This window comes from Tamandua tetradactyla, chromosome 18 (assembly GCF_023851605.1).
Source record: "Tamandua tetradactyla isolate mTamTet1 chromosome 18, mTamTet1.pri, whole genome shotgun sequence".
NCBI classification, from domain to species: Eukaryota; Metazoa; Chordata; class Mammalia; order Pilosa; family Myrmecophagidae; genus Tamandua; species Tamandua tetradactyla.
Window position 1 is genome coordinate 58,715,434 of NC_135344.1, and position 25,806 is coordinate 58,741,239.

A 25,806-nucleotide genomic window follows, 5' to 3' on the forward strand; every position below is an offset into this window, starting at 1 on the left:
TATGTGTGTTCCTTGTATTAACTCTGTGCTGGCATTGCATTTTACTACAACTCTGGCCAGGGCCCAGAGGCTCACAGAGTGGGTACCACTGGTTTTAATCAAACAACTAAAGAAATATATATTTAAACCAAAACTTTCAAAATTTTCAAGAGAGGGCTTATTTTGCCATGATGCTTTTTTAAATGTCTGCATTTTTATAGAATGATAGAAAGATAGAGAACTACTCCAATGGGCTGCATCCAGTCTGAGCCACACCCAACAAAGTGAGTTTATTGAGAGGACATTGTAATAATACACAGTGAAATGATGGGACCCATTTACAAAAAGTACAGTCTAATTCAAACTCACTTACTAGCTGGTGCTGTTAACTAACTAACTTACCATCTCAGAGCCTCAGTTTCTTCATATATAAAATGGAGAGAGTAGGAGTACCTGGGTCATAAGAGACTTTAAATGCCATCAAGAGCTTCACCTAGTGCTTGGAACAGAGTCAGTAAACGTTAGCCAGTGGAGCAGCAGAGCTGGACCTTGTGGGAACTACATGACCCACACTCCCCAAATCTCCTAGTCAGTCTGCTCAGCAGCTCCAGTCTCATGTGGATCTGTTCAATTTTCTTTGCTGCAGATTGCCTTCCTCTTGGCCTCCTAGTTTCTTTTCTTCCTGAATATGCATAAAATGAAGCTCCCTCCCCCACTAGAATAGAGGCTCCATGCGGCAGGTGCTTTGGCTGATTTTATTCCCTATGGCCTCATACAAAGCCTGGCAGATATTAGGCCCTCCATCATTCTGGGATATTTCAGGCATCAGGGCACCCACTCTGGATACAACTCTACTTAGGCATATCAGTTATGGTAATCCAGAACCATCTGAATAATGGCATCTCTGCTTTCAATTAGATATTCCAGGAAAGACAATATATGATTCCCCATAACATGGGTCATATGTCCATTCTAATCAACTCAGCAGGGGCCAAGGTAGCAAAGTCACATATGGCTGCCCATTGTAGAAGAACTTCTCTAAGAAGAGATTGAAAGGGGATAGGACATTATGAACATCTTTTGTTCGAATATTATAAAAATTCAGAGGAGAGTCATATTAGGGCCGATGAGAAGGATTAATGGTACCTCCATGGACTAAGTGGTTTTTCAGGGATGGTTTGAAGCATGGGTAAGGGCTTGAGAGGGCAATTGTTTCTATATTTGTAACTCTCATTGCATTTTACTAAATATTTTACAGTGAGTCAAGGCACACTCTCCACCATTCTAACACAAATATGTTTAAATTTCTACTGTATACAAAGCATGTAGTAAACTCTGTTAGGTATGCAAAGATATAAAGTAGGTCCTACTTTCTAGAATCTTTTAACTGGTTGAGAAGAGAAGACTAGACACATGCACACAAGGGCTTTCTATGAGTTCAGGGAGTAAAGAGAGCCTTTTAGGTTAGAACAAAAGCAGAGCTTGACTTCCTGGAGAAGTGACATATGTGATTAAGTATTGTACCAAGCATGGGCAGGCAGAGAAAATGAAGTTGCAGGGACTAACAGGTACTCTTGGTGGCTTACAGAATCCTCATTCCCACCTCCATTATAGAAACTGGAAAAGCTACCTGCTCAATTTCCCAGCCTACCTGGGGGCACACAGGGACCATTTTACACAGAACTTCTGGCCATTGAGACCTGAATGAAAGATGATATGGCTTTTTGCTCTACTAATAAAAGAGTCATCACTGGAGCTCTTCTTCCTGACTTGAACAATCATGTGATACCTAAAACAACAATAATGTTCTTGGAGTAGGGAGAGTCTTTGTATGAGAAAGGTAAGCTCCCATTAACAAGTCCAGGCATGCGCATTGGAGGAAGCCCCCATTTTATAGCTTCCCTTTGATAATTTTTCAAAAATGTTCCTGGTTATCTCGAATGTTTAATTGTTCCATTTCTAAATTTAGGTCCAATTTTTTCTTTGCTTCTCTAAATAAATTGATACGATACTTCAACTGTCACTTGGAATTTCACTGATGATTTACTAGAGTAGATTCAGTCCTCTCAAAGGACCTCCCTCATCAACTTGAAGCACCTTCCTAGCCAGGCTCAGTCTTAAGCCTGTTTGAGAATGAGCCCTCTGCCCTTTTTTTCAAGTAGGAAAGACTCAAATGAGCAGAAATACCTTATTAACTTTGAGCAGGAGAGAAAAAAATGACTGAATCGCACATAAAATATGGAAAATCGGCCACGGGTTCAAAATTCAATGGCTCGGCCGCAGAGCTGATGTGGAGATCCTGAAGATCAAGAAGCTCATCAAGAGCTTGGAGGCAGCCTGCTGGTGACACCACGGATGCCCAGCCAACCTCCCCCCTGCCTCACTGTCTTCCTGGTTCCCAGACCCCTCAGGATGGCCACTCCTGCGCTATATGGCCTGACCAAATGAGGAGAACCAGACAACAGCCAACTCCTACTTTCTGGACCTCTGGTAGTGGCACAAACATGATTTCACTGGTCATTGCTCCCAAAGACCAGAGTTCACGAGTGGCAAAAATGTTAACAGATGAGTTTGGAACTGCATCTAACATTAAGTCACAAGTAAACCACCTTTCAGTCCTGAGAGCCATTACATCTGTACAACAGAGACTCAAACTTTATAAAAAAGTACCTCCAAATGGTCTGGTTGTTTGTTAACTGTGAACAATTGTAATGGAAGAAGGAAGGGAAAGAAAGTCAACATTGACTTTGAGTCTTTCAAACCAATTAATATGTCATTATATTTGTGTGACAACAAATCCCATACAGAGGCTTTTAAGGCACTGCTTTCAGATGATAGCAAGTTTGGCTTCATTGTAATAGATGGCAGTGATGCCCTTTTTGGCACGCTCTGAGGAAACACAAGAAATGTCCTGCACAAATTCACTGTGGCTCTCCCAAAAAACACAATAGAGGAGGTCAATCTGCCTTGCATATTGCCTGTTTAAGAATGGAAAAATGACATGACTATGTTCAGAAAGTAGCTGAGACTGCTGTGCAGCTGTTTATTTCTGGGGACAAAGTGAATGGGGCGGGTCTTCTTTTAGCTGGATCAGCTGACTTTAAAACTGACCTAAGTCAATCTGATATGTTTGATCAGAGGTTGTAATCAAAAGTTTTTAAATTAGTTGATATCTCCTATGGTGGTGAAAATGAAGTCAACCAAGCTATTGAGTTATCTACTGAAGTTCTCTCCAATGTGAAATTTATTCAAGAGAAGAAATTAATAAGATGATATTTTGATGAAATTAGCCAGGACACAGGCAAGTACTGTTTTGGAGTTGAAGATACACTAAAGGCTTTGGAAATGGGAACTGTACAGATTCTAATAGTCTATGAAAGTCTGGATATAATATGTTCTTATTGCCAAGGCACAGAAGAGGAAAAAAATTCTAACTCCAGAAAAAGAGGAAGATAAATCTCATTTCACAGGCAAAGAGAGGGGACAGGAACATGAGCTGATTGAGAGCATGCCCCTGCTGGAATGGTTTGCTAACAACTATAAAATATACATTGGAAATTGTCACAGATAAGTCACAAGAAGGATCCCAGTTTGTGAAAGGGTTTGGTGGAATTAGAGGTATCTTGCGGTACCAGGAAGATTTCCAGGGAATGGAATACCAAGGAGAGGTCGATGAATTTTTTTACCTTCATGACTACTACGTGGCCAACATGGATCCAGCAAACTGTACCTCACCCTCCAGCATGCAACCTAGGGAGCATACCCATGGTGGAATCCAAAAAGATCCCTACCTTACAAGTGGAACATTTCCAGAACTTAATCCATGAGCATTGGACAGTGAAAAGAAAACCAAAACAAAATTAGACCCAACCCTACACTTTAGTTTGTCATGTCAGCACAGTAGCCTACAATTAAATTGCAAAATGCCACTTGGAACTAATTTAAAATAGAATTCCAGTTTTTACTTTTACCTGATGGTGAAATTGGTTACTCATGCATTTTATGGGGGAAAATTTTTTTTTTAACCTTCATAGACAGAAGCAAACATACTTTACCTGCTGTAGACCTTCAAAAGCTAATAGAAGTGACATCATACTAGTTTGTTTCCTATCGTGATTGGAGAAAAATTAAATTGCTGCATTTCACAGTGACCCATTACATGGCATTCTCAGTTTAGACCGTGTAAGAAGAAATATATGTGGTGAAATATTGGAACCAATTCTCTCTTGGTTTCTGTTTAATGTTGAAAGAGTGAGCTAATAGTAGGCAATGCCAACTCCCTCATACCACCTTTCCCTCCAGACTGCCAGTTTCAAAGACATGAGTTGCATGTGCAAGTCAGCTGACTTCTTGAAGGTTAAGGCCCGTGCACTGTTTTTTCCATGTGTTTTGCAGATGCATTCGTGTCCATGAGTTGGGTGCCATCAGTGTCAATTACTCTGACAAGAGTTCCCATAATCCTACCGTACCAGAAACCAGTTTGGGATGGGTATGATTGGGTTCTGTGCTTTAGGATTGTGAAAAATAAAACATGCAATTTAGGTAGAAGCAAAAAAACCCTTTTTTTTATGAAATTTTTATTTTATTTTGCTTGGGTCTATCCTTGGTAAAAGGGACGTGGTCATGCTTTTCTTGTGTTGGATGTCATGAGACTATGTGAATGTTTTGGTCTTAAAAAATTAACTGAAAAAAAAAAAGAACATCAAGGTTTTTCACAGGAATGACGGACGAGACATGTATTGCTGTGCATGTAATCATAAGCCCCTAATCTCTTGGTGGGGTTGGAGCATCTGTTTTGAATATGAGACTTACAAGCACCTCTCATGAGAAATTATGGGAGTTGGAGTGGGAAGGGCAGGGGCAGGAAGGGATGAGTCAAGGCTTCTGACACCAAGGACTCAACTATGTTGGATCTAAAAGTGGGCCTGAAAACTGGAAGATTATGCTTCACAGCTGGGCTATAAATTGAATTTGAACTCAGATGATATGCAAGGTTATGGCATGTCTGAGATGGTAACAGTTTTGAAAGTATATAGGACTTGCCCAGTGGTAGCAATGGAATAGTATACCAAATGGACTTTGAAGGACTATGGATTTAAAAAGTCAATTGGTATCATCCTCACACTGACTAAGGTAGTGGAGTGTACTTGGTTTTCAAATTGGGCACTTTCAATACTTTAGTGCCTGATTGCTGGTTTTCACTGACTTTTGACTCTGTCACTTATAGTTTTATTGGTCTGAACCAGCTCCTTGTTCCCAAGTTATAGACCTGTCTATTGTTCCAATAATCCTGTTTCACTTGAATGAAGGGAGTATGTCTTAAAATGTAAAGCTTCATATATAGATAGTGGAGAAGCTTAGCCAACCCATAGGTATGCCTAAGAGTTACTTGGGGAGGACCTCTTCTGTTGCTCAGATGTGGCTTCACTCTCTCTAAGCCCAACTCTAGAAGTGAAAGCATTGCCCTCCTCCCTCCATGGGACTTGACATCCGGGGGTGAAAGTCTCCCTGGTGCATGGGGGATGACTCCCAGGAATGAGTCCAGCCCTGGCACCATGGGATCAACAATTCCATACTGACCAAAACGGGGGGGAAAAGTATAACTAATAAATTATCAGTAGCTGGGAGAGTTCAAATAGTGTTGAGAGGCTACTCTGGAGGTCACTCTTACGCAAGCTTCAGTTAGACATTGCTACCTATCATAACTTGACAAACCCCAACCAAAACCATTCCAGCCAACCATAAAGAACACCTAGGGCAATATAAGATTCTACAAAGGTTCCATGCACTAGGGTAACTTTCCAGAAACCTACAACCTGCAGATGGGTCCCTGGTCCAGATAAGTCCTGAAACACAGAGGGCCCAGCCTTTCCAGAACATCAGCTAGTTCCATTTTCCTACTCCATATTACTGACAGTCCTGTCCAACATGAAAAAGTTAGAATGGTCATAGCCCAAATACCCCTAAAGAGAAGGACAGAAAGATCAAAGGTGATGGTGGAGTTATACAGAGAAGTAGGTTTTAACAAATGAATATGATTGCTGAGTCATTAAATTGATACTCCTTTTATTCTCCAGTACCTTAGGGAAGCTAGAAGCAAAAACCTAAAATTGTGGAATTGTAGCCCACAATTTTCAGTTTGATGACAAACTGAAATCTGTTCTACAACTAAGTGTTGTGCTGTGCTTTGAAATTTATTGCTTTTGTGTATAGATGTTAGTTTTTACATAAAAGGAAAACAAAGTCAGTTGTGATGATAAAAAAAACTACTGGTTCCTTCTAGCCTCCAATGTTCTGGGGTAGCTAGAAGGAAAAATCTGAGAGGATGGGATGGTAGCCTATGACAAACTCTGGGATCTGTCCTGTAATAACTTAAAGAGTGCTTGGAAAACTATTGCTTTTTTCTTTCTTTACTTTGTCTATATGTTATATTATACAATAAAAAAAGTTTGAAAAAGTGTAAAGCTTCTGTTTCTCACACTGTATTCTGAAGTCCAGATGACTGTCAATGTGCAAACCTATTATTTCAACCCTCAGTAAGAAGAGTCAATTCTTTGGTGCTTACCAATGTGGGAGGCTTTTCTGAAAGAGCCTTTTGCTTTGGGCTCTGCTGTTTGCTTGCAGAAAACCCAAGAGTGAGCAAATACGCTCTCTTCACAGTAGTACATTAGGGTGTTGCCACTGTAAATGGGTCTAATGTGATATGACAAAACCAGAGAAATTGGATGTAAATTTACATTTTTGAATAGGCTTGTTATTTCACAGGATACAGTTAGGATAATGCCGCTTCTTTTGTAGTTTTTTTTTTTTTTTTTTACTATTTAAGTTTGGAAATGATGCCAAATTTTTGTATTTCTTTAATTAATGTGTTCTCTTTGGTGATATATATCACATTATGTATTGATATATATCATCAATGGTATATAATGATATTATTATGGTATATAATATATAACCATTGTGTATATCAGTATATACTGATGTGTATTATACTTACACATACAAGCACATAAATAAGAGGGGATGGAAAATGTAGCCTTTGCATTCTCGATAACCTCTGCAGAGAGATCCTACACAACGAAATCTTGGTGCTGTGATGTACAGAAATGGAGAAGAGTATTAAACTATACTTAAGAATAAAAAATACATATTCAATGACTATCCATCAACCCAACACACTAACTTCATTTTTGTCTCTAAATTCAATGAATTAAGGAAAGTGAGAATTTTAATAGAAATTGAAAAAGTTGTCCACAACTAGCAGCTGCTCTACATTTTTTCAGCATCCTGACCATCTCAGTCTTTAGATGATAAGAGTAGCAAGAACTGGTAAAGTGTTATGGGTTAAGAAAAATAAAACAGAAAGCTTCGAAAATGGATGACCTCATCTGAAATATTTTCTTAAAGTCAACTGCTGCATTTCCAGTCAAATCAGCAAATCTTTTGAGTATATGATCAGAACTAGGGCCCAGGGTTGAATGGCCCCCCTAATACAGACAGGCTGGAAGAGAGAAGAAACTAAGGCCTGGATGTAGAACTTTTCCCTAGAACTTCACAGGTCCTGGAGGAACTGACCTGAGGGGTGGGCCAGGATCAATGTTGATCCTCACAGCAGTCTCAGGTTTGTTTCAAGCAATGAATACACTGGTGGAATCACAGAGTTCTAGAATCACACGCCATCTCTACCATGTTCTACCAAGGTGACCTTAACTACATTACCTAACCTCCTGCAGGGAACAGTGCTTCTCAATCTGTTGTGAAAATAAGCTGCTATAATGCATCAAAAATGCTCAGTGCAGTGCCTGGCATTTAATAAGAACTCAGTAAATGTTGGTTCTTAATATATTACTATTGTTATTATTACTATTATTACCAGTGGGTCTAGAATGTATCTTCACTGTCCAGATGGCATCTGACAGACATTGAGTGGATAAACAAACAAAGGAACAAATTCTTCTGTAACAGAAGAATTGTCACAAAGCTGTACATGATTAACTGAGGATTCTGGAGTAACTTGTTTTCTTTCAAACTCATCTCTCTTTGAAAAAATGTGTTCATTTTCAAATAAGTCTCAGCATTATACTTTGCAGATTTTTCTAATATACTTCTGGAACAAAACTTGTTTTAGTGGCAAAATATTATAAATGTTTAATAAATAAATGGCTAGTTAAAAATGCAAGGCAGAAAAAAATGGGAGGCAGCACTAATTAAACCTCATTGTAGGGAAATCTGTTTCAAATTCTAATTTGACTTGTTAGAAGGCTGAGAACTCAGGTTCTAACATTCACCCTGAGAGTGTAGCTCTTTGGGAGTCAATTAGAAATTGGACATGCGCTCTGGAGGGACCATGTGTCCCTTTCAATGTCTGTGGAGATGTACTCGAATAAAAGAGGGGAAAAAAAAGAAGTGTAGAACTTGGTGATTTCACCAAGTTCAGAAAAGGGGAGTGGGTGATGAGGCTGGAAGGGAAGCTGGAGGGTGGGGGTGGTGGAAGCCTATAAATCCATGCTAAGGAGTTTAACCATAGGTCACGTGGATGGGCAGGGCTGGGAGACATGGTCCCAGTAGCACTGGATGAACTTTGCTGTAGATACTCCTTTCTGGAATTAACTTCGTGAATCTATTCTTGGCATACAAGGCATTGTCTAGGGTGTTTTTTTTTTTAATTGAGCTATCAACAAAATTAGGCAAATGTCATTTTAAAAACATGTTTATTGTGAAATATATATTTTAAATGATACATTTCAAAGCACATTTTTACAAGTCCAATCGGGTCAGAGGAATCAGACTGTCAGACACACACTAGCCAAAAAGTCTGCCCTTTAAGCTTGGACTCACGGAACACAGGCTTGTCACAAATCACAAGCGCAGATCCCATTTTCAAACATGAGTACTTCAGGACAGCGTTTACTTGTGGAGAAACTTTTATGGGTGCTAAAGAACTAAAGAAGAGAAGAAACAATTAGCCCAATTTTATTCTAACTAAATTCTCATTGATGGCAGTTTAATTCTGAACAGATTGCCATTCTTTAGTTAACTGGGAGAAGAAATATAACTTCAAAGGTAAATGAGGAGATGGCCCATAATTCAGATTGTTGTCTGATGCAAATCTCTCTAGACCTATGTTAAAGTGATGATAGAAAGTAGACTGTTTTTTGAAAAGAAATTTAGTTTCTCCTATATGTAAACTCTGTATCTCTTAAGGTCTACATGAGATGGCCTCAAATCCCATTTCACACTGGTAGAAAGTCCAATGTCTACCCCTGTATTCCTGTGGATTCCAGTCACCTTTGTCTCCATGCCTCTGTGTCCACTTTATAGCTCTACTGACCAGCTGCCCATACCCCTCCCCCTCACATCACATTATGCTCATATATCAGCTCTGCCCTGTTCTCTTTTCCCCCCAAATATAAAACAACTCATGCAAGGATTAGAGGGCTTTAATGGATATGTGGGGGAACAGAGGCTGGCATCCCTACATGGGAGACCCTCGGACGGCTGCCCTAGGGGACAGCCAGTCTAGAAAGAGGGGGCTCTGTCCTGAGCTCAGCAGCAACGCACAGAGGAGAAGAGGAAGTGGGGAACTGAGAAGAAAACTCTGGGAAGCTGGCAGGCCTGCAGAAGCTCCAATGGAGGTATCCTCAAAGCTAGCACCATCATAAATGTGGAAATTCTGAGCACTGAACAGCAATAAGAAATTCTCGGTCAACAATTACAAAGTATAGGATCAAGGACCAAGGAAGAAACCAGAAAGGACTTGGGTATAGAGTTCAGAATCTTAGGAAAATACTTAGGTGGTCACAAAGAAGGGGCTGATGGACAGAAGCTGAGGCCTGTGGCTAATAGGAGAGGCAGCGATTAGTGCAACAGTGTGTTCCCAATCTGCCCTTACAGTCCAAAACCTGAGTCTAGTTAGCAGCAAAGGAGCCTTGGGGCTGAGCAAGAGGTCATGAGGAGGAAGAAGCAGGTGGAGGTGGGCAGGTAGGAGCCCCGCAGACCTGGCTGAACCACCAGGTGCAAGGAAGGTGACTCTGCAATCCCCACTGGGCAAATGATGGAGAGGACTGCGTCATCATGGTTATTGATCTATGTATTCTCTTGGCTGGGAATTCCTCAGGAACTGGAGTGGTTCTCAGCCGACAGTTGAAGAAATGATGGCTCCATCTTCGAGCAGGTATTCCCCTTCGAGCAGAAACAGGGGAATACAACCAGGCTGCTGGCCCAGTTTGGGGGGTTTATCCTCAGGTCCTTCCATTCCCTGCCACCAGTCTCAGATGTTGTCAGGATTCAGAAAACCCCCAGAGCAAGACTCAGAAAAGCTTGAGGACTCTGGTTTCAGAGGAACTTGGATTGCCTTAGGGTTAGGGTGGTGGGCTCAGATTCAGGGCTCCAGGGACTCAAGATTCAGGGGAGTGGCACTCACAATCTTTCTAAGCTTGGGATGGCTGGCACTATTTCAGGTGTGTTGCTAGCGATATTTGATGTCTTTGACCAGTCTAAAAAGCTAAGCACCATTCAGAAACATGCTTCTATGAGAAAACTTTGTCTTTGTTCCCAAATGTAATGAAGCATTTACAAATAAAACTGTACCTATCCTATGCACATACACTCACATATACCACATTTTTTTTTAACTCATGAGGAAGAGAAAACTGAAAATAAATTAGATTGAGCTTAGTTTGGCCCAGCATGGATGCCTCCCATATGGCATCATTTCACAGTGAATATTCCAGATCTGGGAAAATTGATGTCACGCTATTGTGTGGTTGTCTTATTAGCGCGAGGGGACCAGACGATTTTCCCGTGGTTGGGGATGTGACTTTTTCTGAACAGAATGAACATTCACAACCACAATCATTTTAGGAAGAGATCAACCTGAGGCCAAAATAGATAGAAACCAGGAGGTATACTTTGTACAGGCGAGAGGGAAACGGTCAGTTTTCTGGGTCTGGGGATCCATTTGGGCTGATAATGACATGTGGAAGGACAGAAATATTTATGGAGATGAAGACAAGCTGTCTTTAGCCATGTAGAGCAGACAGAATGCTGATTCTTTAGAGGACCCTACGATGGATCTGGGTGTGGGTGACATTGTAAATTCTTCTATTGTGCTTCTTTTATTATTAGATAGGATTCTAAGTTCCACTGACAGAAACTCAAATTAAAGTAGCTTAAAGGAAAAATATATTAGCTTATTGGATTCCAGCAGGGGGTTGCAGACCGTGGCCAGCTTACCTGCAATGAGTAGCTGCAAAGAGACTCTAGAGTGGAGGCTAAGGAGGAGGACGCCTCCATTATCCCCTGCATGATCTCTGTTCAAGACTCAGAGGTGTGACAAAGCTGAGGTGGGGCTGAGCCAGCAGGAAACCATACCAAGAGGTAACTCCAAGAGCTTGCCAGCAAAGACAACAGACATCTGTGAAGAGGCCAAACAAGTTGCAGAGCAGAACACAAGGACAAGCCCATGGGTCCTTCCCATCACCAGGAAGCCTTAGTACCACATTATGGAGGACGAAGGAAGACAAAGTCTCTGAGAAGAGAGAGAGTCCTGGGAGGGAATTCAAACCTTGACAAACGTGTATCCCAAAAACAATGTTACAAGCCAAGTTTACCATTTTTCTGCCATCAGCGTAAATGCTAATACCAGAGAAAAATGGGAACCAGGAAGGAAAATAAACCACATCACCTTTTTATCCATTCTGAGTGTCTATACATGCCTATACAGGGGGAAGAGAATTCTTCTTAGGAAGAGAACTGAGCTTTTACAATAACACTTTAATAGGACTCTCTGTAGATGTGAAAAGTAAAGCACTCTGGATATGGACTGAAAAGAGGATTAAGAGAAGAATTAGAGTATTCTATATAACAAAGTAACAAGAATTTTAGAACTTCCTCCTAGGGAACTAGAGATTTGGGAGTCCTAACTCAGGAGAAGTGGACTGTGGATGAAAACAGATCTCAGGAATATGATGAGAAGTTTAGGTCTAAGGAAAAAGCAGCCCATGAGACTTACTGCCTTGCTGGGGAGGAGCAAAGAATGTTTAAGCACAGTGGCTTTATTGTAGCTTGTCTTTCTAGTCTGAACAGGGCTATAATATGACTCCCCTTCATTAACGTCAACACTTCAGGAAAATCCGTTAGACACAGAGCCATGTGGTAGGGTCACTAGAGGAGCAATGAAAGGATGTGTCATCCTCAAGATTGTGCAGTGTACAACCAGCACAACCAGACATGGTAATCCCATCTGACTCAGGACTGGAAATGAAACAACCTTCCTCCACCAAATACAGCATAATAAAATGATCCTCGAGAGAGGGAGAGAGAAGGCTAAATTTTATATTTACCTGAACTAGCAGATAATTCTGCAGCAGAAACTTCAACATCCACATGCACTAAGTGAGAAATAAAAATACACAAAAACGTGGGTAGTAATTATCCCTAGGTAATGCATGGTTTTTATTTTCTTCTTCGTGCCACTGGGCAATGAATAAGAATTTGTTTTGTTGCCAGGGAAAAATGACTACAAATCAAACAAATAATCACACAATAAGTAAGCAGCAATGGTTAGGGAATGGCTGAGGATGCCCACATCTCATCTCTGGATGCCAGCTGGGGTTTGAGGCAACTGACATCCTACTTGCCTCGTTCATGACTAGCTGAAGAAATGGGAGCTCTGGGGCTGCACCTTAAGTGGGGAGAATGGCGAGAGGGTGATGCATGGATGGGAGGGTAGGACGGTGATCTGGGAGAGCCGACTTGGCCACAGAAACCATGTGTGTCCAGGGACTATGGTGAACTACATGTATTTCATCATCACAGAGCTTCAAAGAATTGCCTCTAAATCCTGAGCAAAATGTTAAGAAAACAGGAATTATTTTCATCTAGTACCTCTCTGGAATTTACTTTCATTACTCTTCATAAAAATTTTACATTCCAAAATTAGTAGGGTTTTGAATGCCATTGTTATCCCTAAGAGGCCTCAGAGGTTATGTAAGACCACTTCCTCCCCTTACCCAGGGCACAGCTGAGCCCCAGGGAGGCAAAGGACTGCAGCAGGGCTACAGGGGTAGATAAAGATAGAACAGAACACAATCCTAAACCTCGGGATTTTCAAAAAGCTCAACCCACTCATTGCCTTAAAAGACCAATACCTTTGAAGTAACTCAGTTCTGGGGTCTTAAAATCTTCCATGCAAGACGCAGAGTATAGTGAAACGTTACAATTAACAAACCTCCCTCATGGACTTTAAATACTTTCCCTCCACCAAAATGCCTACCCAGACACACGTCAAACCAAGACAGAAACAAAACAAAGTTTAGAGAGACCAAACCTAAGAGCCCCAGCCCTATAAAACCCTCATGGCATCCCAACCTGATCATCGAATAACATTAATGAAATGTTTGTGAAGCCCATTAAGACACATGTTTTTTACATGCAGAGTGTTGTGAAATGCAAACAGGAAGAGGTACACATGCCAAGCGGAAGCCCCCTTCCTGTTCTCATCATTAATTCCAAATGTTGGATGTGATTCCTGATTAGATGAGCAGCACCTGAACGTCGCATTTTCCATTACTCTTATATTTCCATTTTAGCGCTTTGAGTTTTACCTCCTAGGGTTTTTTTTTTTTCCTTCATTAAAGGACAGAGAGAGAATGTAAGCTTTGAGTTTGAGTCTCACAAGCTTCTAACCTTGTGAGAAGGCTACATTAGAGAAGAGACGGTACCAGGTTTACTGCTCTAATTTACTGGAAGAATGTTTTATCAGCTAAAGAATAAAACTACAACTATTTAAATTCCCACCATATTCAACTATAATAACACCATTACCATATCAAACTACGGATTTAAGCATCACTTCTTTTCAGGACTGGTAGTTTAATCCATTTGAAAATCTTAAATGCATTGGGGAAAAATTAGGAGACTGTAACTTTTGGTTAGAATCTAAACAGTTCTAAGAAGTAACAAGCAATTATACTCCATTCATCTCACAAATGTCATAAAGTAGGAAACACTTGCCAAGATGGACAGACCAACAGCTGCACAATGAATTCCATTACTGCAGTTATTTCTCTAAAAGGCCAAAATAGTGAGGTCTTGGGTTAAAACATCCATCCCGTCCTGTGGAGAGCAAAATGTCTTTTTCTGCTGTTTAAACTTTACTTGGAGACTTTTCTTCTTCTTATTCCCCTTTCCCAGCCTCCTTTTTCTCCTTCTCCTCCCTTTTCTTGCTTGTTTCCCTATTATATGCAGATTCTTTCCCATTTCGAGTAAGTCTTATGGTAAATAAGAAAATGTTTTTCTTCTGTTACTCTTCTTTTTTAATTTGCTGAATGCTTGGAATCCTTTCTTTAAAGTGAAGGGAATGATTCACAATTAACTAAAAAAATCTAAAACATATTTTTCTAAATAGTTGCAAGATCATTCACATTTGTTCTGAATCAGATCCAGTACAACATGGCCACAAAAGCACGATTGGAAATGCCAAAGGTAGACTTTTTATCCTACATTCTATGCCAAGAATATGGGTAGAGAGAAAAAGTGAAAAATGGAAATGTAGACTTTTAGGGGTCAAGATTCTGCTACCAATTGCTTGGCCGATAACATTTTTAAAGGGTGCATTGTTTGGGCCTGGCTCCAGATAAAAGTAAACATCCAGGCTTCCAGGGACTTGAATCACAAGACTGACTAGCCAAGTCCATAGGAACCAAAAGACCCTAGTGCCAATTAAAAGCCATACATCCCATCACAGCAAGGAGGGAAGCTATTGAATAATTGAATAATCTCAAGCCATTCCAAAAGAGAATAAGCAGAAGATTGCCTGATCCGTGGAGAATGGCAGGAGCTGTGTGCATTAGAGTGCTCTATATTCTCTTCATACTTTGATTAATTATCCAGCTGTGCAACTGTCATTAACAAGGATATCTCTGAGCCATGTGACTCCAACAGTAACCAAACCTGGCTGTTCCTTTCTCTTTCTTTTCCCCACATGGGTAAGCACCTTGCTGTTTGGGAGAAAGATGCCTGGGATGTCACTTGAAATAAGCAAATGCTCCATTCACCACAGACAACAATGGGTCAGCCTCTAGATTCTTTTCCACAGCGCTGCTTGTCACAGAGGTATTCCTGGGAGATGAGAGAAACATGCCTTCCTGACGTGGTCTTCCATTGGAAAAGGTAGGGGAATACAGACTTCAGATGAGAATGAACACCCATTTTTAAATTTCACTCGCTTGCTTATTTATTTGTACTAGAAAATGCCACCTCCAGCACATCATCCCAAAAGGGGACTGAAGACTATCTTAATTTTTAAAATAGCCAGAGCTTAAGCCAAAGAAACCATCTGAAACTGTAAAAACGTTCACCTCTTTCACCCAATCATGGAAGGAAAGAAAGACATTTGGGAGCTCCTGAAATAAGGCCGTGTCATTAACTGCCTGTTCTACCCTCTCTTGGGACCTATGATTGAAGTGGCCGTCTGTGCTTGTGTGGGTCCTTTAATCTTTCTGTGCCTAAACTTTCCTAAACCTCAGTTTTGCCAGCTGCAAAATGGGATTAATAATAGGCATCATGATATTTAAGTGCAACAGCATGTAAAGAGCATGGCAAAGGACTGATGTGTAGTGAGACCCTCTGGTGGCCATTTGGTCTTATCATTCCTAGATACAAGTTTTCCGCACGGAGAATCTACCTCTGTCTTATCCAATGCCTGGAACAGCGTCTCCCACCGAACAGGTACCCAACAACTGTTTGAGACGTGAATGAACTAAGAGGAGAACAAAATATAATTTTGAAATAGTGAAAGAAACAATGAGAACTCTCCGAAAAGTAAAGAGGAATAAAAACGAGAAAGTAAATAAAATGTATTTACGTGTTAATGTTCTTGGATGAGGTAAAATTCAGTACTTTTGTCATTAATACAGGAGTTTTGAAAATACAGGCATTTCAAATAATGGACATGGGCAACTTTTTAATGAACTGCATGGATTTGGGAAATATAAATAGCTGTACTCAACTTTTATAGGTGACCATGCTTAGAGAGCGCCTCGGGTGCAGTCAGTCCCAGGTGGCCAGGCTCCCTTATAAACAGCATATGTCATCCACAGACTTCTGGTTTTCATAATGTTTCAATGAAATGTTTACATTTTAAAACTCTTTGAGGACAAATAAGATATTAGGCATGAGGATGCTCTGAATTCTTCAGAAGGAATCATTAAGTAAACAGAAACATTTGATATTTACGTGTATTAACACGTAAATACATTTTCTTTACTTTCTCGTTTTTATTCCTCTTTACTTTTCGGAGAGTTCTCATTGTTTCTTTCACTATTTCAAAATTATATTTTGTTCTCCTCTTAGTTCATTCACTCCTCAAACAGTTGTTGGAGCATCGAGTGTGTGTTGGGCACTGCTGTGGATGCTGCCGATTTAGCCGAGACCAAAACAAAGTCCTTCCTTCTTCTCTCCAAGCCTCAGTGTCATCACTAGAAAGTGAAGAGTTTAATCACTCAACACCCAGGGTCACTCCTCAAACAGTTGTTGGGTACCTGTTCGGTGGGAGACGCTGTTCCAGGCATTGGATAAGACAGAGGTAGATGAGCATATCATCTCCGTGAGGAAAACTCCTATCTAGGAATGATAAGACCAAATGGCCACCAGAGGGTCTCACTACACATCAGTCCTTTGCCATGCTCTTTACATGCTGTTGCACTTAAATATCATGATGCCTATTATTAATCCCATTTTGCAGCTGGCAAAACTGAGGTTTAGGAAAGTTTAGGCACAGAAAGATTAAAGGACCCACACAAGCACAGACGGCCACTTCAATCATAGGTCCCAAGAGAGGGTAGAACAGGCAGTTAATGACACGGCCTTATTTCAGGAGCTCCCAAATGTCTTTCTTTCCTTCCATGATTGGGTGAAAGAGGAGGACGTTTTACAGTTTCAGATGCATTCTTTGGCTTAAGCTCTGGCTCCTTTAAAGTGAAATAAAATAATAGAGTGAAATAAAATAATAATAATAAAAATAACCATTGGGACACAGATTTGCTGTTGTTACGTTTAGAACTGTCTTGTAAGGGTATAAACACATCCCTCTTATTGGTGAGGGCGAGACTAAACAGTTCTGTGCCTTCTTGAAACTTCCTTCAGAAGCGGTGCTCCCAGAAAACCGTTTCTCCGCCCTACATTTTTAAGCAACAGCGACATCGTGTGGGCGCTCGGGGAGTAACTGGTCCTCTCGCCCACCTGCGGATTTCCCCCGGGAGACGCTTCCCCTCCCAATAAACTCACTGAAAACCGACTGAGTGAAGCGAGGGTCGGTGGCCACGCTGAGGACACGCACAATGCTCCGTGTCTCCGCCCAGTCTCGTCCACAGAGCGTCACCGCCTCGTCACGCTCCTAAATAACCAGACGCATCCTACTCAGACGGTAAACTCCGCCACCGAGTCGGGGTTGTAGTCACAAAGCTTCGTCCAGACGTGACTGGGGATGGGCGCACGCCCTAAGCCAGACTCCATCCTGCGTGAGGGGTCCTGGGTTTGTGCTCGAGGGGGGCCCGGGTGCCGCCTCCCTCGTCCTTTCCCCGGGGGTGGACCGCGCGGACCGCAGGCTCCGCCCCCCGCGCCGAGGCCACGCCCCGCCCGGCAGGTGCGCGACTCTGCGTTTCGGCGGCGCCCAGCTCTGGAGGGTGCTCTTCCATCCGTGCGACAACTGTTTATGCAGCATCGAGTGTGTGTTGGGCATGCTGTGGGTGCTGCCGATCTAGCCGAGACCAAAACAAAGTCCCTTCCCTTGTGAAGCTTGCGTTCGAGTTGGAGGAGGCAGGCAATAAGCAAGGCAGATGGGAGGTGGAAGGAGGCGCTACCGGGAATATCAGGGATATCAGAGGGTGGGTGCTGCTTCCTGATGGGTGCTCAGGGAAGGCGACAGCTGAACAGAGTCGTGAAAAGTGAGGGAGCCTGTCATGAGAGTTTCCCATAAAAGTACGGTGGATTTAAGAGTGTGTTGGATTTAAGGAAGGAAAGGAGGGAGAGAAACAGGGAAGGACATGCGTGTGCCCCACGGGACAAGGAGTAAGGAGTCCTGGATTCCTACCCTGACTCTTATAATTGCCAATTCAGGCCTTCCTTCTCCTCTCCAAGCCTCGGTGTCATCACTAGAAAGTGAAGAGTTTAATCACTCAACACCCAGACAATTTTAAGACTCTCTGTCATGAAAATTCAGAGATTTTTTTTTAATAGGATGGGTGTGTGTTTTTAATTTCCCAAAGCAATTCCAGGCATTTGTCTTTCTTTCTGGAGTGATTGCACAGAGAAACACTATTTGCTCATTTAAAAGAAATTGATCTGTCATCTACGGGTTTCAAGTCCATCGGATTAGAACACACACTTATGGAGATTTGTCATTACATGCCCAAACACAGTAATTGCTACAGACTCATGCACTGCAATTTGGTCATAATAACTATTCAGACAGAGGTAAAGTAAGCAGTTAGCTCTAACGTATCAGCACTGGTTAAGCACATGGCCTTTTTACAGAGAAATAAGCTCCCAGTTTGGTAGGTTCCCAGTGGATAGCTTCAGTTGTTACAGAGAACTGTCCTGGGATGAGTGCTAATATGGTGGGGGTAGCAGAGAGGATGAGAGCGGAATACATGGGCTCTGCCTTTGAAATTATTCCTTAGTGATAAGTTTCTCCAACTTTCACAAACATTCCCACTCATGGAGCCAGGGGCAGAAGACTGAATGGAGTCTTTGTGGGACAGAGTGGAGTTGATCAGTGAGCCCATCCTCAGGACCAGCCTCCCAGAGAATTAGTGCTGCCATCAGTAGCCCCACGTTGAGATTTCAGAAATCTGCAAACATCCCTCTGTCTAACATTATCTTCTTCACCAGACTACCATTTTACTTTAAACGTCACCCTTAGAGGTTCATTCTTTGGGTTAAGGTGTTATTTCTAGAAAATACCTTCTAAAGTGCAACCATGTTCCCAGAGGAAGCCACCTGCTCTTCTTTTAAGTGTCACAAATGCTTTAAAAAGAATAACCAAGATCAGGGAAGAGACACAAGATTCAAGCCTTGGACAGAGTGCTGGTATGGGAAGGGAGGGACAAATCATGAAGCAATGCAGAAGGGGGTTCAAAGTAAAAAAAAGGAAAAAAAGCTCCATTTGGTAGGGTTCCACTATGTACACGATATTATAGCTGGAATCTCTTCTCATCACAACCATGCATTGCTGACCCATTTTTTCAGATGAGCAAACTGAGATTCAAAGAGGTAAAGGAGCTAGCCTGGAATCTCTACAGTTGCTTAGAGTTATAAGACACAGACTCTGACTGTGCCAGGCTGATTTTCTGGGATAGGGGCACTGGACACCTCAGAGAGGAGGAAATATTGAAAAGAAAGAGAAGGGCAGTGAAAGTAGTGATAAGAAAGTGGAAAATAAGGCCAACTTTGCTCTTGCACTTGAGTTAGTCTTCTCCCTGCCCCAGGCCTGAATAGTGGAGAATTATGAGTACTGCAGGGGGCAGGGCAGCAGGCAGCTCTGCAGAAGCCATGCAGTGTGTTGGACAGAATCATCTGTCCTGGTTTAATCTGAAACAAGGCCATTGAGGATGGTCAGCCCGGAAATAAGAGGCAGAATGGTGTTGTAAGCAAAGGAAGGGTTAGAATATCAGCCCCATCACTTCTGGGCTGTGAAATCTTGGCTGATCACTTAACTTCTCCAAGACTCCATTTCCTCTTCTGTAATATGAGAATAGGAATACCTGGGGATGCTGAGTAAAGATGGAATTATATCAAGCTCAGTACCTGGCACATGACACACCTATCAATATGTGCCACTCCATCATTTCTTCCCTCAGAGAAGAACCAGAAAACTAAGGAAAATCGAGTTCATTATATCCATCCCATTTCCACTCCTCCTTGTGCTATGAACTGTACCTGTTCCCATCCCCAGCTTCCACAGGGGCAGGAGATCTGCTGATCATCTCATCCCTCTTAACTCTCACCCCACATAGACCCAATTTTATACAATTCTCCAGCCAGGCCCAGCTGAATGTGGAGCTCCTCTGCAACTACAGCATTTGGGCCACCCCCCCAAGAGACCACCAGAATGTACCCTGGCACACTGGGAGTTTAGGTCCCTACATTGAGGGGTTGGGGTGGGGGTGTAGTTTGAAGAGCTGAGACTCTAAGAAGATAAGCCTTTCCTACTCGGTTAAGAGGCAAGAAATGATGGAGTTGCTCTTGTACTATGGCACCTGTGATATGCTTACCTGGGACGGATGGGGTCACCACTGTTCACATTAGTGGAGACCCTTGAACTGGAGGAAGAAAACTGGCTAGAAGAGTGCTCTGTCCTGGGCCCTCCTCTCATCCTTACCCCACTCCTTTTTGGATCTCTTTATTGAGCATCTAGTACATAGAGGCACACTAATTATTTAGTTGATGAACTGATGAACTACAAACAAATTGAGCAATGATGGATGGATGGACAGATGGATGGATGGATGGATGGATGGATGGATGGATGGATGGATGAATGGATCTTAAGCTACATACTTATACTTCTACCTCTTTGAAACAGGGATTGGTTTTAATTGAGCCACCTGCAATCATGCAATGAACAAAGTGATTTGCGGCAGTGTCTAACCTTGTTACTATTTGGATCACCAGTGGGCGGACATATCCCAACACCCAAGTAAATTATTCTCACGCCCTAATAGGCTCCAGGACTCATAGCTTATCACGGCCATGACAAAAGAAAGTATCCCAAAGAGAAATACGGTTCTGCTAGTATTAACACAGCATGTCCAAAGGAGGAAGCATTTATTTCTTGAAGTTAGAGATGAATATATGGGTGTTGCTTGTTTTCTAGCTCTCTAAGTTGTCTATATATGATTTGTGCACTCTTTTCTATGTAGTCTTTCCCCAAATTTTGTGATAAAAAAATTTAAATGAAAGAAAGGCAAGGAGAGGGTTAAAAACTGACTTGAGCCTCTGCAAAAAAAAAAAAAAAAAAAAGAATAAATCTTTAACCTAAGGCCTCATGCCTTCACTGCAGTGAGCAGCTCTGCTGATGGCAGTGCACAGTGTGCGGCCCCAACGAACAAGTAGACAATGAAAGAAAGAGCTCCTGTGATCTTTATATCCTTGGATAGTCTTGAATTCCACACAGCTGTTTCTGGACAAAGGGACATTCTGGAACTGGAGTCTTCTCCCTCGGGATTGATCTTCACGTCCTTTATTCCCCGAGAGTGGCAGGTCTTCGGCGCCAATGATGAAAGCCAATTCAGGGCTGCCGTGGACATAAAGGCTCTTTGTGATTTCCAAGTGTGAGAGGAGGAGGCAGGAGCAGGCACCCCGGCACTCTCGCAACCCCACTCAGATCTCACAAACACCGTGGAGCGCTGGTCCTCCCTACTGACCTCAGAAGGCCCCAACAAGCCACTTCAAGGAGATTATCGCGTTCCTATTTTGCAGCTTTTTCTGCGTTTCCACAAGGTGGTTGTCTTGACATAACACATACTGGCAGCTCATCTCAGTAAAAAGCAGAATGAAAACAGCCTGCCCAAACCCCCACCTAAAGGAATCCACAGTGGCTGCTTTCAAAGGGCCCAGGGCTCTTTTTGGCCATAGTCCCGCAGAAAGAATGCTGAAGGCAGGGGGACCAAATAAATGCGAGTTCCCACCAGGAGGCTATCTTTTCTTCCTTTTAACTTCTCTACCCAAGCCTTGTGGAAAGCAGTATTCCATTTTTAAAAGAATGAAAATTACTTCGATCTTAGAATGGTTTTTAAGTTTGGGCTGATAAGTGATATATACATATATATATTTGAAATAAACTGAGTGCCGTCCGTAATGGCCTCACATGGGACATGTCACCAGTTACTCCTGCCCTTCTCCCAAGCTGAGCCAAGATCGTATTCATACACAACGAGAGATAATCAAACACTCTCAAACTATTTCTTTCTTTCTTTCTCCCTCCTCCTCCCTCTTATTTGGCTCACACGTGTATTTCTGCCTAGGGCTTTGTCAAAATCCTCTTCCAAGTGGTGAGTGGTGCATCTAGGACAAAAACACCTTCTTCAAGGTTGGGTGCTGTAGTGAATACAGAGACACCTATGCACAAAGCAGTCACATGCTCAAGTGGAGATGCTCTCCAAAGCATCAGCGGAAGACATGGATTTGGCAAACACACCAAGAGACATGGGAAAGGATCTTCCCAAAACAAGATGTAATAATGTTTTATACATCGTATTAAGCCACTGAGTATTTGTGTGTGACAGCAAGTCCATTCCCTTATTGCATTCTCTTGAAGCATGCTATTTTTCTTCTTTTCAATCATCTTTGTGTTTTCTATTTTTCATATTTATTCATAAATTCATACCTAGGGAGCCCTACATTTAATCAATGCTGTGATTATTTAGCAGTTCAAATGGCATCTTCTATATTCTTGTGATGCTCAGACACTAATTGGTAAAGACCATCCTACCACGTACTCAACTGGGCATGAGAGGAATGAAGTATCAGGGTTCGATCACTTTGGGGCCCCTTTGAGCTTAAATTCCCTTTTCTCTGTGTCTGTTTTTAAGTGATATAATAAATGCCTGGCTAATAAATGACCAGAGAGAGGCAAGTAGTAGCAGACTCTACGGTTTCAACTCTATTGAGCTTCCAAACCATGGCTGGAGTCCAGCAGTTGGACACAAAGCAATCCCTGCCTCCAGGTGGTGTAGTGGACAAGGGGCTGCCTGCAGGCCAGGTATGCAAACACAAAGCAAAGTTTTGTTTGCATGGCACCAAGATAAAGCAGGTGAGCTTGCCTCACTTTTTTTTTTCTTTCTTTCTTTCTTTTTTTTTTGGCATAGGCAGGCACCAGGAATCGAACCCGCCCTCCAACATGGCAGGTGAGAACTCTGCCACTGAGCCACCGCCACACCACCCTTGCCTCACTTTTTTGAGGAATTTTTGCTTTTCGTCCCTTGCCATTTAAGGAGAGCTAGCATTCATCTGAAAGAGGACAACAAGGATGATTTGAACAGAATTCCGTATCATATAAGAAGGAGTTGAAGGAGCGACGCTAAGGAAAACTGAGGAAGAAATTATAAAGAACTTCCAAGGACAAGACATTGCTGATTAGTATTGGTGGAAGTTTATTAAGAGCCAGACAGTCAACATAAGGTCATTGTAACCAACTTCACTAGCTATACAACGTACTCTATAAGCAGTGAGCTTCCAGGCACTGCGTGGGGAAAAAAAATCATTACACCCAAATACAGTGTTGGCCCAATGGACACAGGATTTTGGAATCTGAATCCCAGCTCACCTCCTTCTAGCCGCAAGACTGTAGGTTAGTTACGTAACCTCTCTGAGCCACAGTTTCCTCCTGTATGAAATGACAGCCACAGCCTTTAGCATATGGTAGATCCTCCATAAATATGAATACCCTGCCTCACACCCCCCTTCTTCCCTTGGTCCTCTCCTCGGGATGATGGGAGCCGGAAACTCTCCACTCATTGAACAAACTGAGGAAGCCAACATCTCTGAATGGGTATTTGGCTTTGGATGTAGGGTGTTCTAATTAGCTAGCTGCCAGAATGCAATATACCAGAAATGGAATGGCTTCTAAAAAGGGGAATTTAATAAGTTGCTAGTTTACAGTTCTAAGGCCGAGATAATGTCCCAATTAAAACAAGTCTATAGAAATGTCCAATCAAAGGCATCCATCCAGGGAAAGATACCTTGGTTCAAGAAGACCACTGAAGTTCAGGGTTCCTCTCTCAAGTGAAAAGGCATATAGTGAACAGGGTCAGGGTTTCTCTCTCATCTGGAAAGGCATGGGGCAAACACAGTATCATCTAGCTTTCTCTCCTGGCTTCCCTTCACGAAGCTCCCTGGGAGGCCTTTTCCTTCTTCATTTCCAAAGGGCGCTGGCTCATGGACTCTCTATTTCTCATGGGTTTATCATTCTCTGCTCTCTCAGAAATCTCTGGCTTTCTCCAAAATGTTTCCCCTTTTATAGGATTCCAGTAAGCTATTCAAGACCCATTCAAATGGGTGGAGACACACCTCCATCTAATCCAGCTTAACAACTACTCTTGATTAAATTATATCTCCGGGGAGATGATCTAATTACAGCTTCAAAAATATGGTACTGAATAGGGATTAGAAGAAACGGTTGCCTTTACAAAATGGAATTAGGATTAAAATATGGCTTTTCTAGGTTACATACATCATTTCAAACCAGCACATAGGGGGGCAAAATTCACTATAAAATTCCTCTGGGTGACAGAGTAGTACACACAAGACATGGGTTTGCCACCTGTTCTTCCCTTCTTATCTGAGGGGAACCAAGATTTGAGCACCAGTTATCACATGAAACATTCAAGTCCATCTTGCTGGTAAGTTTTAACCATGTTTAAATTTTTCATAGAGAATATTTTTCTTTGAAACACTCTCTCGTCTCCTTTTTTTTAAGAGAGAGTGACCTGAATTAATCTAGAGAGATCAAAGTAAAGAGGAGAAGAAATTAAGGCGGGATTGCTGATGCTAAAGCAGGGGAGCACCGTCCAGGGCTCCGTGTGTTTGCATGTCTGTGTGTGTTAAATGTCCAAACACTAAAGTCCTCCAGCACTTTGGAGGTTTCATTGAGTGAGTGGATGCTTGTGTTTAAAGAGGTAGGATAGATACGCACATTTGCTTTCATCATTGTTGTTCAAAATATTACTCCAAAAAGTGGAACCTTGTACACTGCTGGTGGGAGTATTAAATGGTGCAGCCACTGTGGAAAACAGTTTAGCAGTTCCTCAAAAAGTTAATCAAGGACATACCATGTGACCAGGCAATTCCACTCCAGGTATATACCCCAGAATTAAAAGGAGGGACTCAAACAGACACGTGCACACCAATATTCACAGAAGTATTATTCCCAAGAGCCCAAAAGTAAAACATCCCAACTGTTCATCAGCAAATGAATAGAGATGTAATTTGAGGTATAGCCGCACAATGGAATATTACTCAGCCATTAAAAGGAATGAAGTCCCGATACACGCTACAATATTAATGAACCTCAAAGACATTATGCTAAATGAAAGAAGCAAGACACAAAAGAACAAATAAAGTATGATTCCACTTATATGAAATACTTAGAACAAGCAAATTCATAGAGACAGAAAGTAGACTCGAGGTTACCAGGGGCATCGGAGGGAGGAATGGGGAGTTATTGTTTACTAGGTACAGAGTTTCTGCTTGGGGTGGTAGAAAATTTTTAGTAATGAGAAGTGATGATGGTTGCACGACATTGTAAATGTAATTAACAATGTTCACTTAAAAATGGTTAGATGATTTTTTACAATGTCACCAAAACCAGCAATTGTAAAATCAGTTCATTAGGTCACTGCTCAAATGTCTCTTCTCAGCAAGAACTTTTTGGCCACCCTTTCTAAATAACACTCCCTGCCACCCTCTATCCCCTTCACCTGCTTGGTTTTTCTTCATAGAACTCATCTTCACAAAGCTTGTCTTCTCCGCTAGTATGTGAGCTCCAGGAGGGCAGAAATCCTGTCCCTTTCCGTCACCATCCTAACCCCAGTTCTTAGAACAGTGTCTGGTACACAGAAGAGGTGACAGTTATTTTTAAGTAAAAGAATATTTCCAGGGGTGCAAGGGGGTAGTTCAGTGGTAGAATTCTCGCCTGCCATGTGGCAGACCTGGGTCTGATTCCCGGTCCATGCACTCCCCAAAAACAAACAAGCAAAACAAACAAAATGCAAAAATTCAACAAATGGTGTGGCGATAACGGGATACTCACGTGGGAAAATAATG

At 42.0% G+C, this 25,806-nt stretch overlaps 1 pseudogene; it reads left to right on the plus strand.

Annotated features, from left to right (window-relative positions):
• The first annotated feature begins 228 nt into the window (after nt 1-228).
• LOC143662429 (eukaryotic peptide chain release factor subunit 1-like) lies at nt 229-3,806 on the plus strand (annotated as a pseudogene).
• The last annotated feature ends 22,000 nt before the right edge of the window (nt 3,807-25,806 follow it).